Source organism: Phoenix dactylifera, chromosome 14 (assembly GCF_009389715.1).
Source record: "Phoenix dactylifera cultivar Barhee BC4 chromosome 14, palm_55x_up_171113_PBpolish2nd_filt_p, whole genome shotgun sequence".
Classification (NCBI taxonomy): domain Eukaryota; kingdom Viridiplantae; phylum Streptophyta; class Magnoliopsida; order Arecales; family Arecaceae; genus Phoenix; species Phoenix dactylifera.
The window spans coordinates 2,990,725-3,006,595 of record NC_052405.1 but is presented as its reverse complement, the minus strand read 5'-3'; the positions used below and the strand labels follow the sequence as shown (position 1 = coordinate 3,006,595).

General features: G+C 38.0%; 1 long non-coding RNA gene across 1 annotated transcript; it reads right to left on the bottom strand.

The window, feature by feature from the left end:
• Nucleotides 1–7,475: 7,475 nt before the first annotated feature.
• On the bottom strand, nucleotides 7,476–14,269 carry LOC103706084. The gene is made up of 2 exons (XR_603908.4): nucleotides 14,014–14,269; nucleotides 7,476–7,990 (listed from the first exon to the last, which is right to left on the bottom strand). It is a non-coding gene; the product is annotated as an uncharacterized LOC103706084 (long non-coding RNA).
• Between the last annotated feature and the right edge of the window lie 1,602 nt (nucleotides 14,270–15,871).

Genomic DNA, 15,871 nt, shown 5'->3' with positions numbered 1-15,871 from the left:
TTTGCTATTTTCCAAGTGGTCCAAACCTAAACAAAACTCATATGAGTGTGGGGTAAAATGACAATATTGTTAAGATAGTCATATACTAAAACCTGCCTGCTTGTTTCTGAAACTAAAATATATAGAGCTACTCAATTAATCTTTTGTATGGTACTCGTGGCCATTTTAATATCTACACCCTTTGCTACCGAGACATGCGGTAGACTTTCAATGCATGTAGTAGCCTTCTTTTAAGATCGTGCTGAATATAAAATAATCAATACTTGAAGGATTAGCAGCTTGATGATGAACTGTGCTTTGAGCTTTAGAGTAACAAATTAAAAGTTTTTAAAAAAGGAGAAATATACATGCCAAAGGCGATGCAGGTTGAGAGACCATGTTAAAAAGGGGGGGATGAGAGGACCGGCCAAAGGCGTCGCACTTCAGAGACCAAACCAACAGGATAATTAAGAAGCATCTGCATACCAGCTGCATGCATGTACACATCAAACTATTGTACGTGGCCCATTATTCATGTAGGGAAATATACGTGCGAACATGATTCTGGCAGGGCTGTCCTTGGAGGAGCTGAATTAAACTAGATTAATTGGTCCCACTTGGCCTACCTTTAGAGATGGGCTGTAGATTTCAGCTATGGGTGGGGTCCGTGGTGTGATGTGTGCTAAGAAAGCAAAGCAGGGCTTAGGTGAACCACACTTCAGCAGTAAGAATGCTGCTATCCATGGTTTAATTTACGTTTTTTTATTTTTATTTTTGTGTGTGTGTGTTGGGTGGGGGGGGGGGGGGGGGGGGGGGGGGGGGGGGGGGGGGGCGGGGATCTTGCACTAGCATGTATAAGTTTCACGCATCTAAGATGGTATGTCGTGTCATCAACTTTTCATGCTACCTTTTATCACTACTAATCTCATTTTCGCAAGTGAAAAAAATAAAGTTCAAGTGTAAAGTTAGTTTTTTTTTTTCTTCTTTCCTCGCCCTTGGTCAAGAGGAATAAGTAGGTGGAAGTTGGCCTTCTTCCTGTGGTTGGAGGGGAGGAGACGGATTGATATTTATCCAGAGCCACAGTGGAAAAAACTCACTAGCTTTACAAGCATTTCCCCCCCCCCTTTCTGGCTTATGCGAAAGATAGGCACATAGAAACATAAGGTAACATTTAATAGGGATATTAGTTAAGATTTGTCCAGATGATTACATCCCTTTGTTTAGCAACAGAAGATCAAGTGTCGTACTTCCAATTGAATACTTGTACTTTTCCTGCTATTACAATCTATAGTCATCGATCTCATCTAGCCTCCTTCAGTTGTGCAGTGCAATGATGGGAAAGCCTCCATTAATTGAACATAATTTAGGTTGACGACCTCTTATAAAAAGGTTTCTTGAGCTTATGGGTTTGATTACCTGCAACAAAATGGTCATCGCTTCCTGTTCCAGCTTGCCTGTTAATTAAGGATTTATTTCTTTTTTTTAATCAAAACAGAGAGTAGACCCCATTTTTTCTTGAGCACGAGAAGGTTTTTATATAGGACCAAACTAACATCCATGGAATAAACGTGCGATTACGCCGCCGAAAGTTGACCTCGACTTACGTCCATTTTTCCAAGAGGAAAACAGAGCCCGATGTGGGGCTTTGGTAAAGCCGGATTTTATTTATACTGGTTTCGAGAAGCTTTTCGTTGGCTTATCTTTTGGCTTCGGCGAGCTGGCTCTCTGCCCCAGAAACAAAATAACGTTTTTAGTTTGGAATAATCTTATGACCGCCGACGGCCACATTTTGGGCCGTTTCTTTTTTCTTCTTTCTTCTTCTCCTCCTTCTTCTTATAATAAAAGTACGATATATACCGTGTACGGATACAGTCAAAAAAATCAAAAAGCAATACATTCCAAAAAGCACTAAACAAGTCCGCCTCTCCCACCTATAGGTGATTCTCCGAGTAGTTAGCAACAAAGAAGCTACTCAATCTGCAGCTCCATTAGCCTCTCTAAACACATTCTTCATCTCTTGGGTACCTCCATCCCTTAGTCATCTCAAATTAAACTTTGATGGTAGTATGTCGGTGGACGGAGTTTCTGGAAGTGTTGGATTTGTTATTCGAGACCATCTGGGCAGTCTGATAGCAGCGGATGGTCGTCGTACGCCTGGTCTCACGGTGCTGGGGCAAAGCTCAAGCTAGTCTGGGAGGGGCTCTTTTATGCGAGGCAGGTCTTGGGTGCCGAGCGTGTGTGTCTTGAGGGGGATTCCTCCATTATGATCGATTGGATCCGGAGAGTGGACAAGTATGGTGATGGGCATCTTCTCACTCGAGAGTCTCGCAAGTTGGTCCAGGAGTTGAGAGATGTTCAGGTAGCACATGTATATAGGAAGGCGAACGGTGCAGCAGACTGGGTCGCATCCTTCGTCGCCCAACCTTTGTACTTTTTGCTTTCTCTTGATCTAGCTGGATATACTCACATTAGAGCTATATGAATTGCTGCTTTGACCCCCCGCCCCCCCAAAAAAAAAATCACATGCTTCATCTAAATCACTATTCCATCACGGCTTATGGTCCGAATATCTCTCAGCAGTGGGTAGTAATCGCCGACACTCCTTTAAAAGGATCTCTCTCCCATGCAAAAAAAAAAAAAAAAAAAAATGCCGTACATTTTGGGTGGCTTTGGACGTGCTCAAGATGGGTTCGTTAAGGTGGCGATGGAAAGGGCATGCCGACAGAAGGCACGACGATGGGGCAGACATTGAGTAGACGTCGGCCGCGAGCCCACGGTCCCCAGCCGAACTAAATTGGGCAACATTTGACCGCGGTTTCACGCGCCAGCAAGGGTCCAGCCCCACATATCTCCCTCCATCCGCTGGCAATTCGATGCATCACCAAGCAACCATGAACACGGTCCCGACTTGCCGACTAACACGAGGAAACTATCAGGTGTGTGTCGGCACGTCAGGACAGTGTTATTTAGACTCACCAATCAACCAAAAGGATATCTTTTTTTTAATGTGGCATTGACGTGGCGTCTCTTATTTTTTAGATTATTTTTTATTTATTTATTAGATAAACTTTTCTTGAGAATAGCTCTTAATTTTTGGAATTATTATACCAGGGAAAATTTTGATATCTCAATTTGAGAATATTAGCTGTGATGAAAAATTTTGGATTTCCCTACTCCACTTAGGGGGCGTTTGGTAATCCCAACAGGATCACCACGATGATCTAAGATCTCCAGTGATCCGAATACTGGAGTGATTTGATTTCCAGTGATCTAAAATAAATGTGTTTGGTAAGTCATGGTCCAGTGATTAAAAATCTCCAGGTATCCATGAGTAACTTGTTTGATATGGTACAGGGATCCAAGATCATCTACCATATAATACCACAAATACGCTTGATATATCTTAGATGGATTTTTTATGTGTTTTTAATTCTCATAAATCAAAAATGTAAGTCAATATGCTAATTCCTATAATAGCTCCATAATTTTGTCACATATTCTACTTTTAGTAGCCCTTATTAAATATTTATTAATCATATAAAATATATTATAATAAAATATTTATATATTTATCAATATATTAATTATTAATATATTCTATAAAAATATATTTATTACTCCTATAAATTATTAATCTTACAAAAATATGTTATTTTTCATTATAGAATTAATATTTTTATTTAAACTTATAATAGATTTTTTAATACTAATAATTATTTTGATTAGGAAAATAAGGTAAATAGGAGTAAAATATTAAATATTTTCATTATATAAATATACAATATAATAATATATTTCTACTATAATTTAAAATTATCCTTCAATAATAATAGGATAATAATATGATTAGTAATATATTATAATATAATATATATATCATTAATATAATATATAATATCAACATAATATTATATATATATATATATCATTGACATAATATATTGATGGTATATTGATATTTTTCTGTTAAATTAAGGGGTATTTTTGTCCTTAACTTTTAATTCACTGCCATGGGGTGATTTTGGATTTCCGACCTCAAGGAGGCGTATCCCATCACCGAGTTGGGCGGTGATTTGAGGAATGGAGGTGATTTAGGATCACTACCACGTAGGATCACCGTGGTGCAACCAAACACAGTGTTCTCATCACCTTCATCCACATCACCCTTGATTCTGGGACGATCACCCCATACCAAACGCCCCCTTAATATACCAGTCGAGATAAACCTATTGAGATTATATATGGAGAATTAAAAATTTTAAAAGGTGCAAACCTTTTTCTTTTTCATTGTAACTTGAGTTAGGTTTAATGCCTATCTATCCGTCAACCTGTTTGCCGGATAGGTTTAGAACAGGATTTTTCATAAATTTTTTGAATTGGATTTGGACTTTGGATTCAAAAATCTCAACTAGATATCAAGTAAGATGGGGTGAGGTAACTATGCTTGCTTCCTTCCTCTACTTTCATTATTGAGGTGGTCAGTATATCTATGCGGCATAAATGAATTGGTCTGGTGTTGAATATAATTTCTCCAGATCTAGTGGCTATCAGCAGTGAGCCCTGCACCTATGATGGGAGATATTATATTCTATGTCACATGCATTATGTCACGGTGCATCATGTCAATTGCATATGCTCGTTTTCATTTGCCAATCATCAGGATAAACTTTTGATGAATGAGATCTACAAAATAAGTTTATTTCATCAGCATGATGCATTGTTACGTGATGGGCATGGTGAACTGCCAAGATGATGCGCGTGATGCACGATATAATTTGTCCCAGTGTGCCGACTCCCACTAAAATTTAAGAAAACCTAAAACCCCAGTTTAAGCAACCGGTATCTATAATAACAACTTAAATTAAGCATATTTCAGTTCACGAGCATTTGTACAATTTGACATCAAGATCAATGAAATGGACACCATACTAATAGAAAAGCTTTTTTTTTTTTGGTATTTTCCCAACTTCAACCACGGGCGGCTGTCACCGTACACAATCCACAAGCCTCTCGATCGCTTCATAGAAAACAAACTTCGTACGTACTTCTGGAAGATAAATTTTGTGTTTCAGTGTCTTAACCTTGAATGCCACATATCACAAATATTATCCAAAAAAAAAAAATAATCATCATTTGCCATGAACTTGTACTCATAAACCTCCAATTTTGACAAGAAATTCTCCCATCAGAAGATGCATTCTTTCGCTATGTTCCAGCGAGAATGCAATGCATGGCTTGGACATATGAAAAGAATAGTCAGTGGAAATTATTACTAGATAATAGTCATTCGCTATGTTCCTGTATTCAGTGTTTGTAGATTCCACAATGCAAACCGAAGAAATAGAATTGCCTGATAACGTAAGTTGCAGATTACTGCAGCCACCAGGCTATATCACATGCAGCAACTAGTTGGTCTAACCATGATATGATCATGATAACCTTAAGCCAAATTCACTTTGATCGGAAGATCCTTGACGGCGTAGTACTTTTTTCCCAGGTGGAAACACAAAAAATTCATCCAGCTCACGATCGGCGCCCTATCGAGTTTGGCAGCAAATCTGCGAGTTGCACCAACCCTATCTCGCCATACGGCGAGAGAGTTATTCTTATAGACCTACTCTTTCAAGCATTATATAATAAAATAATGTCAGTATTGGAGGTGTTTCTAGTTCCTTCTGATCCCAAAAGTCCACATTAGAAGAGGAAATGAGGAAGCGGAATACCTCAGGGTCAACAAGAGCTCCCTCAAACAGTGCTTGTTTGGGATATGGTTATTTCAGTCACTGGAGAGAGTTGGATTCGTCTATCTCCCATGTATATCCACAGACGACAACAAAATAGAGCCACGAGCCATTTGTAGTATAGGAAAAAGACAACATTCTTAGGTATCCTTTTAGATATCCCTTCCAGTTGCTTTGCAAGTTGCAATGTCACGGTCTGCTACACTTCTGGAGGGTCAAAAGCTAGCACATAGCAACTGTTTGTCATAAATCTAGAAAGGAGGCAAATAAGTCTACATGGTTCATGCGTTTGAAATGCCTTGGTAGCATATCCCAGCATCAGAAGAAAAGTAGAAATTTGATCCTATAGGTTTATAGGATAGGAACAACATCAAAGACAGGTAATAAATTATTAAAAGATTTTGGTTTGAAGGACAAGAATCCCTGAGACAGAAGGCTTAATAAACCAGAAGAACAGATTCAAAGCAAGAAAGTTAGAAGAGCACCAATATACTCACTAACCAGCTAGAAAGTTATAAGGATTAGGTAGCACATGTGATAATTTAGTCTCTTATTTTAAGGCAATAAAATCATTGAATATGGGTAAGTGTATCTTACACATCTCTCTGTTTGATTCCCAGAAAATAACACATTAGAGCATAATTTGGGATGCAATACATTTCTCAAGTTTTTTTTCTTCCACCTCATAATTTTCTAATCCACCCTAGACCTAACAATTCAGTTTACTGTCAGCAAGATTCTGGCACCTTGAACATGTATCCTGAAGATCTGAAATGCATCAATTATATTAACATCTGGTGATTTGATGGAAGTTGACAACTTAATATCAAACAATAAAAGTAAGAACAAAATATGTTCTGTCAACTCATCAAGTTGGCGGTATTTTATTGGATAAGATATCGACAATTTAACTGCAGGTGTTATCCTGGACCTCTATTGTTCAAACACTGTTAAAAAAAAAGGGAGCAGATGTATAGATAGCCATAACAATTAAAATAAGCTAATTCCATTCTTTCTTTCTATCTATCTTTTTTTAAAAATCCATGTGTGAATTTTAAACAACAAGAAGGATCATAAATAATTTCGACCATATATACTCCAAGGATAAACCAGTATAGCATGAAAAAAAATAATAAACAGGCAGCATATTATTAAGCAGTAACTGGCGGATGCAGCGCCTACCATCCAACATCCAAAAGCATGTCATGATACGTTGAACTGACTGTTCCACAATGCAAACAAGCAAAAGATGGAAAACAGATTTTGCAATGTTTGGCTTCTAATGTGTACCAAACATGAGGGAAAAAATGCTTTTTAATGGAAGTCTATTGGTTCGTAGAGAATTCCTTCAGAATGAGTTGGATGACACTGCTATATGGGCAAGAAGTCAGCCAAGATGCATCACTTCTGAAGACTGTAGATGAAATAAGAGAACAGTGTATATTGTGAATGTTGTTTTTGTGATGCATCCTTATGAATCAATGACACCACCAACAGTCATTACAAAGAAAGGAGAACATATCACGGAACTGCTTGTGTTATGTTGCCAATAAAGAAACAATATTGGACTAGATGCAGGGCATACTGTCATTTGGTTTGCCAATATAATTCCAACGGGCAGCACTAGCAATTTGTGTTTCAGGAAACTTCGATATGTAAAGTCTTTTTCCCGCTTGTAAAATTTAATACAATTTGTTACCACTAAGATCACATTAGACATCCATTCATAGGCAATGAAACCATGAATAGTCAGAATAGAAATCTAAATGCAAATTTTATTATAAGAGCCTCTATAATTTTTCAATCACAAACCAAGCTGCAGAACAATGCTTTGAACAAGACATTGAAACTGACTCCAAAACAACTGTAACAAAGTGCAATTAATTAAATCTTGAGAAACAAATAAACTATAGATAGCAAGAGCTTGCTGCAAAGGATACCACCTTTGAAACAATTAGAAGTTCATCACTTGTTTGATATAGTAAAAGAAACCTGAGGAAGCCTAACAACCAAAAGCATTATTGTAAAGGTCGTGTAATAGCAGCTATAGCCTACTTATATTATACAGAACAGTGTAAGTCCCCCAATACTCCATGAGTGATACGATACCCTACGTGGGGTATAACAAGGTCCTGAAGTCTCTAATTGTGCAACAAGTGTTCTTCAACATTTACTGCCCTACCAACCCTGATGAATATAATTCATCCCAAGCTTCATTAAGTGAATTGAATCTCCAGTTCGTTAAGAGGCTCCTCGAGTGCTCATCACTTCTGTCAGAAGAGATAATGATAAACCAAATTTTAGGATTTACAGAGAAAAGAAAAGGCAGTTTTAATTTCTTCAGCTTTTCTAAATTGTCGCTTTTCCAAAATGTTTGATGAAACACAGCAAAAGAACAATCAGTAAAACATATTCGATTTTAGATTTGTTATAAAATGACCTTTTGGAGTTTGAATCTCACACATTTCAATCAGCCAATGTTGAAAATTCATATCACAAAGAGGTTTACACTTTATTTGTTACAATTTGGATCCTTGGCAGTTACCACCAGTCTGAATACTAGCTTTCTTGCATCACTTCACAAACCTGGGCCAGGCTGTTTTTCAAGATCGAGGTTTTCTTCTTATATCTGGTCAACTCTGTACTGGAAGCGTGTCCCAAGAGACCAAGATCTTTTTATATGAAATTCCTCTCCTAGAAACCCTTGAGATGCCCGGGCAATTAATGATGGCGCCGTTCCTCTATTATCCTTCTCGCCACAGTACTAAATCTTTTGAATCAATACGAAGGGAACGAAATTGGCAAAATATGGACATATGCATTCCTCAGTAGGAAAAGCTCAGAATTCATTCGAGGGAGCATTTATCTCGTCATAGGACTATACAGCATCATAAAGCAAATGAACCAAAAAGAGTAAATGAGACAAGAATGAACAATACACAGACAATCATGAAGAAAAGGGTTTGTGCCTAAGTAATTGCATTTGCAGGTAAAGGCCCCCTAAAGGCAGAAGCTTTGGGTACATGAATACTGTTCTCAGGGTGGTCAGTGAGAGTTGTTTTTTAGGTATGGCTCAAAGTGTAATTCAGAGTTCACAGAATTCCCTGGGAAAAAATGTAGTTCACAAGATAAAGTGAAATAGCAGCATACATGAACAACATTATGCACAAAGCAAATGAAAAATAAGAGGAACAAGTCATCCATGGTGGCTGCCAACAGGTTTAACAGAAAATGGAAAACAGAAGTCATTGAAAGCTAGAGACCCCTCCATCAGACAGAGCAACACCAAAGCAAAGAAAACACTGCAGGCCATTGTCCAATCTCGCAAAGTGCCCACATATAAACAACACAAATTAGGAGCTACGAGACTCATCATTGAAAAAAAAAACTTGCGGAACTTTTACCAGTGAAAGCCTTCTATACAGTATCAATCCGTTTCTCAAGAAAAAACCTCAATAAAAAAGTTTTAATCTTCAAAATAATTCAAGCATCTCTTTACTTTCAAATGATGCATGCAATCAATGCTTACCATAACTGCCAAAGATTCTCAACTTTCAATAACCAGCTGTTAGTTAAACCATAGCAACCTCAAGAATATCTCATGACATCTTGAACAAATGAGAAGACCAAGGCCCATAAATTACAAGAGATTATTACTGCTCCAAACAAAAAGGACACTTGACTACAAATTCAGATCGTCCAATTTGTTGACATAGATAATCACTTTTTCCCTATATTATCTAACAAGAGAAGAAAATATTTAACAGAAACTGAACTGCAAACTTTAATAACCAATAAGACAAGATGTAAATATAGGCTGTAGTGCATCATGATATATTCTAAAGGGCCAATAAGCACACAAGAAGACAAGCTCTAGAACCAAACACTACTGGATAACTATCAAACCAAGGCAACTTGAAAACATTCAATCTTTCTATCATACAACCCAACCATCAATGAGAAAAGAGACAACAGCAAGGATTCTAAAAGAAACCAAATTTCCTTTCCCTCGTTGTCCTTGAGTGTAAAATCTCTATGACGCGAAACTATCTTATTGAATCTCCACTCCAGACTTTCTTATCATGCACAACTAATTTATGAAACATATACACAATAATTCTAAGCTCAGTCAGTTGGCACCTCTCCCCTAAGGGTTTGGCCCTTGCAGGAAGTTGAAGGTTCAAATCTTGGGTATTGCTTATAAATATAAACAAAGAAAACTACAAAACATATAGGTCTAAGCTACAAAAGCATTATCTCTGATTTGATCCGGAAGAAGAAAGAACTCCCTCAACCCGCTCAACTCAAATCTCTCAAAAAAAATTTTAAAAAGTAGAAAATTTGTCAAAGTAGGATTTATGTCCATTTTCTTTCATTGATGATCAAAAACTGAGATACGTAGTCATATTTATAAAAGTGAGGTCTACCCATGCATAGTTCGGGTCGGATTTCTCTCCTAGTTCTAATAGCACTCACTCTCCTAAAATAGATAGGACTAATAGAAATAAACTCAAAAAAGCTAAAATCTTATAAAAAATAGATCTCCATTTCTACATCAACTTTACCTTCTATCGCTTCACTTGATTCTTCCCAAATTAGAAAATATGTTCGATCAAAGTCTTTCTCGAAAAGAAAACTTTAGGTTTGATCAGCCCGTTTCAGGGCTTGGGCTTGATTGCTAGGATGTTATAAAGTTCGAAACAATGGAATTTGGACTAACCTGTTTCCGGGTCCAAATAATGGAATTTGGACCAGCCTATTTCGGCGCCATGTCGAAGGGCTTGAAAAGTTACGTGAGTTCGAAAAAAGATCATCTCAATCGGACGTCATATGATCAAATTATGGCCTTCAGAAGTTTGGCTCGTGATTCAACTTTCTGATATGGCAGATCTTGCTACGGACCCTGTCCAGCCTTATTCATAGTGGTTGAAGTGGTCCATATCAAATTCAGTGATCTTCCTAGATCAATCTCACACACAAGTCACTTAAAACAAGACTCTACATTATCCCCCATCTTATACCTAGTTTTTCCTCTGTTGATTTTTCAACCTGGATGGTCCACAATTCTTGAGCATAAATTTATATACATTGTCAACTTATGACCTCCATAAACTATCTCCAACATTTCGTGTGAAAGGGTGGGTGTGTGTGTGTACAGATACATATATATATATCTACATATACTCATATACATATATTACATGCACATATACAAACATATAAAAATATTATGCTATTGTGTGCTTGGATGGACAGAGAAATCAGTCTACTCATCTTCAAAATCATATATCTAGAAACAAAATATATCTTTAAGATCCAAACAGTCGAACATGATCTATGCTACAAAATATATCTAGAAACAAAAATTCATATATTTTAATTATCTCTAACCTCTGTCAAGTCAATATCAATAGAAATAGTATAATAAAATAACCGATAGGGAACATAAATAGAAAATCTACTTTATAGATCATGATGTACACATATAGAATATGGATAGGTTTAATTTCACCATGTTTTGATGATTAGCTTATAATAAAACATGGCAGCATGCAATTAAATTGTCCATTTTGACATCTTGATGATTAGATTAGAAACCATCAAGACACATGAATTTTGGTACTAGGTCTTTTTCATAATGTAGATCATGTTCGATGGTTTGAATCTTGAGTCTAGATGGTTTATCATTGATTTTGAAGGTGAGTAGACTAACTTCCCGGTCCACCCAAGTAGATAATAGCAATATATATTTATATGTATGTATACGTGCATGCAATATATATGTATATACATATGTATAAATATGTGCATATGCATGTGTGTGTGTGTGTGTGTGACATTACCATAATCATAATCTCTATTTAGGACTACCTCTAGTGTTGTCTCAAGCTTTTCCATATTGTTTCTCATAATCTCTATTCATGTTAACTTAGATCTCCCTCCTTAACCTGCATCTGGGCTTTCGCCGGAAAGCAATTTCTCAAAAAGAAAAACTGCATCTATAATGAATATTGAAGGGGGCTTCAATAAGAAAAAGTATTTTAATTTGCATTTAAAGAAGGGCCTTAACAGGAGCTCCCATACCTTCTTGATCTATCATCATCACTACGTCCTTAATTTTTGCAATTCCTCTGCTCCTCTAACGTACTTATTTCTCACTCTATCATTTCTAGCTTGGCCACATCTATTTAACTTCTATCTGCTAGACTTAACTTATTTACCTAGACCAACTTTATTACCGACCATTGTGAGCCATATAACCTCTTACTTTGCAAGCTTATCAACATTCAACAAGATTTCCTTTAAAATTACCAAGATCTATGCCCCTTATATGATAACCTAGAAGCACATTGGCACTTTAGCAAACCAACTCTAATTCTATACATCGCATCTACAAGCAAACAAAATTGAGAAAGAAAAGGATGGTTCCCTCATCTAATCTTGTTAAAGTCCATAAATATTTAGAAAAGGACTTCTGATAGCTAAAAACAAGACTTTAAGAAACATACCTTAACCCATGACCTATAAACTCTTCTTCAACCTCCTTCCCTGGCTATTCCATCCACTCCCTTATGTGCAATTCCTAGCCTCTTACTTTGTCCCACTTTGCTAAAAACTAGAATTTAAGAAATGCTCCCTAATCCATGACCTTTACTCCTCTTTAAACTCCTTCCTTGCCTAATTTGTCAACTCCCTTGGATACAATTCTTAGGTTCTCACTTTGTGGTGCAAATTTGTATATCCATGAACAATATTAATATTTTCCAGAATTTGCTTACCACTTCACTGAATCTAGGTATACATACATAGCAAAGTTCAATCATATGAAGATGAGGCAAGCATCAATACTATTGGACACGAAGGACCATATGCTCCAAGCCACTCTATGTAATCTACTATCTCCAAATTGCTCATTGTCAGAAAAATAGATGATTTGAAGATCTCTAGCTTATGCATCTAGTGGTGAAAAAATATGCATTATTTTGCGTTATTTGGATTGTCCATTTTTGACCATTGGATGCATAGGATAGAGATTTTCAAATCACATGATTTTTTGATAGTAAGCAGTCTAGAAATAATAATTCACATCATGTGGCTCAAATCATCGATGTCGGGTCCCCGATCGTCCGGTTGGGACAGATCTTATTAGTGCTGCTGTATGAGTTCCTACACATTAGCTCTATTCTTTACGTGCGCGCGGGCGTGTATAATATAGATTTATATCCCCAAAGAACCACAAGACCACATAGTGGGGCCTAGAAAATTTTGACTTCTTGACAAGGTATAGACAATGCCAATTATGGAAAGTGGCTATGTGCAGTGGAAATTTGTTTCATTCCCAGCAAGAAGATGTAGACCTATCGACATCATTTTGGTACTAGTTGTCAATATGGCAATTGGCATTTCATACTAGGTAGAAACATGGCCGATATAGCAAAATTATGAAATCTCTTCAAAAATTTCCTAGGCCGAACCTTCTAGAGTGGCAGAGACAACATTGCGACAACCTGGGAAGAAACAAGAGATCTATGCTTAAATTATTTCAAATTTTGCATGTAAAGCTGACCCTGTTTCCATATTGCAAACATTTCCCGAACCATGCTATATACTCAAAGGTCCCGGCACCATTGATGCTTTCCATCTAAAGAAGAATCCCTATACTGAATAATCCCACAAACAGATTCAAAATACCAATGCTCTTAACCACATACAAGCGGAGGAAAGCTTTCAGGACCAGTTAGTCACTCATTATACATTAATATGTAAGCTAACTCCCCAGTACTGATATATATTAACATAGAGTGGCCTATAACAATATCAACCGAGCTATGTTTATTGGGGCTCCATGCATCTTTAATTAGAAAAAAAGATTAAATCGACGCAAGTTGATTGCCATTTGTTACAGCTCTCTGGTCTTTTTCCACCATCGTCCTCGACTTCTCAAGGAAACAGAACATACTGCCAGCCATTATTTTTCCAGTCAAAGATCATATTACTAGACAGAGAATCATGGAATCCAAAGACAGGATTCAGAAAGGGTCTGCTCCAGAAAATGGCAAAACTTATAACAACTATAAGCCTCTGGTTTCTAGCGGACCAACTCACCAACTCTTGGGCACATGCAGTACTTACGCACTTATTTCAATGTATATATTGAATTCAAGAAGGTAATTTGGTTGCGATTCCATTTGAGCCATAACCACAAACACTTGATATGATCAAACAATCCGGAGATTACGTTTCTGGGGGAAAAAGATTTTTTCAAAAAAAAGAACAAGCTGATAAAACTTACTCTATTCGGATCGATGGCATCGAGAACCGCGAAGAGATTGCTCTAATCTTTGCCAAAGCACGGGAGAAGGAAACTCCCAAACGCCATAGAGCGCTTGAGCGGAAAGGGGCAAAAATGATGAAACCCTGGAAGTAGCTTTTTCGCGGTTTTGAGGAAGAGAGGGAGGTATTATCGCGCGATTTTGGCGCGATACCGTGGAGGGATGCATCTCAATAAAACCTGCGATGCCAATGCAGTTTTACGTGGAAACGTAATTAAAGCTCAGGGAGTGAAACTTTTAGTAATTTTCTACAAATATATTCCACAAAATTAACGCTGCAGATTATTTCATTTGCGGTACATATACTCGCGGCTGTGGGACCCTAAAATATTTTAACGATCCAACCTACTGACCTCCAACTAATTTTCCCTCCAACCTATATTCCCCACGGCACAGCCTACAGTATCAGTTCTGGTCAAGCTCTTCTACGGGCGTCCGCATATTTTTAACGGGAGCGCCACCACGCGATGTAGTTGAAGATCTTTCAAACGCGCGCATAAATTTCACATGCGAGTCACGCCCATCTAAGACAATCCATCGGCCCATTTAAAGCGTCGGACGGTCACTCACATCACATGTTCTGTTCTCTTGACGGCATATTCAGAACGATCCGATTAAATGTACGCCCTCGACACGTGGCACGTTCGCCAAGACCGGCGACTTCGCCCTTTACGAGTCGGCCGCCACCGAGAACCTCCGCCTCTCTGCCTGCCACTTCATTTCCCTCCTCCACAGCATCTCCGTTTCCATCGAAACCCTCGACGAGCCCTGGAAGAAATCCGCCATCAATACCAGCTTCGCCATCCTCGATCGAGTTATGACAAAAAATGCATTTCACTCCCCTTCCCTCGCATCAGCAGCCGGGTTCTTCAATGAACTCATGAGCGAGGCCAGTCCTTGTTCTCGAGCAGTCGCAGATACTTTCGTTGACCCTTCTATCTTGATTTTTGGCATGTATGAAACGATGTACTCTTTAAAAAGGCAATTTGATGCTTATGATGCAACCTTCATACTCTTTGGTCATTCAGGTGAGCTTGTGCATGCATATTATGGTAGGTACGTACTTCTTGATGCCATAATTGCAGCCATCCAACGACAAAGCTTTATGTTTTGCGTGCAAGAGAAGATGGATCATGATCCTCTTGAAAGCCGCTGGCTGACCACCTGCTATTGGAGAACTTCGATTTCTATTTCGGTGAGTGTCGTATGTCATATCCTCTGCCACCATTATCAGGTTGGTCAGCCTCCAGTTTTGCGAGGCATTATCTGGGGGCTCACTTTAGCCCTCTTTTCCTTATGCTTGCTATAGATTTAACTTTATTATACATTCGACAGAGGTGGCTGGCTGTATGTTGCATGCCGCCCATACTTATGCTTGCTTTTCTCATGTGCTTATACGTAGAATGCAATTCCCTTCTGCTGATGTGGCATTTATTTTGTGCTGATGTGGTGCTCCCTGAATGGCCCGGGTCATATAATAAACACCATCGATCCATCCATGTCTTCCCCGAGTGTTCATGTATAAATAACTCTTTATTCTTTGTAGCGCACAAACGTGTGCAAGGATGTATGTTCTTTTAAATGAATAATTATACAGCCTGTAGTTGCTGTAGAGCGAATGGAATCGCCTAAAGAATTACTTAGGCCCTGTTTGGGGGAGCTGTTGGCAGTAGAACTGTTAGAAGTAGAGCTGTTGGAAGTAGAGCTGTCTGAAGTAGAGCTGTTATAAAAAGCCGTTTGCTGTTTGGTAACTATATTCGTAAAGTACTGTGCTACTTTGTTTTGTGTTTGGTAAACAAACTGAGAAAGTACTTTTGT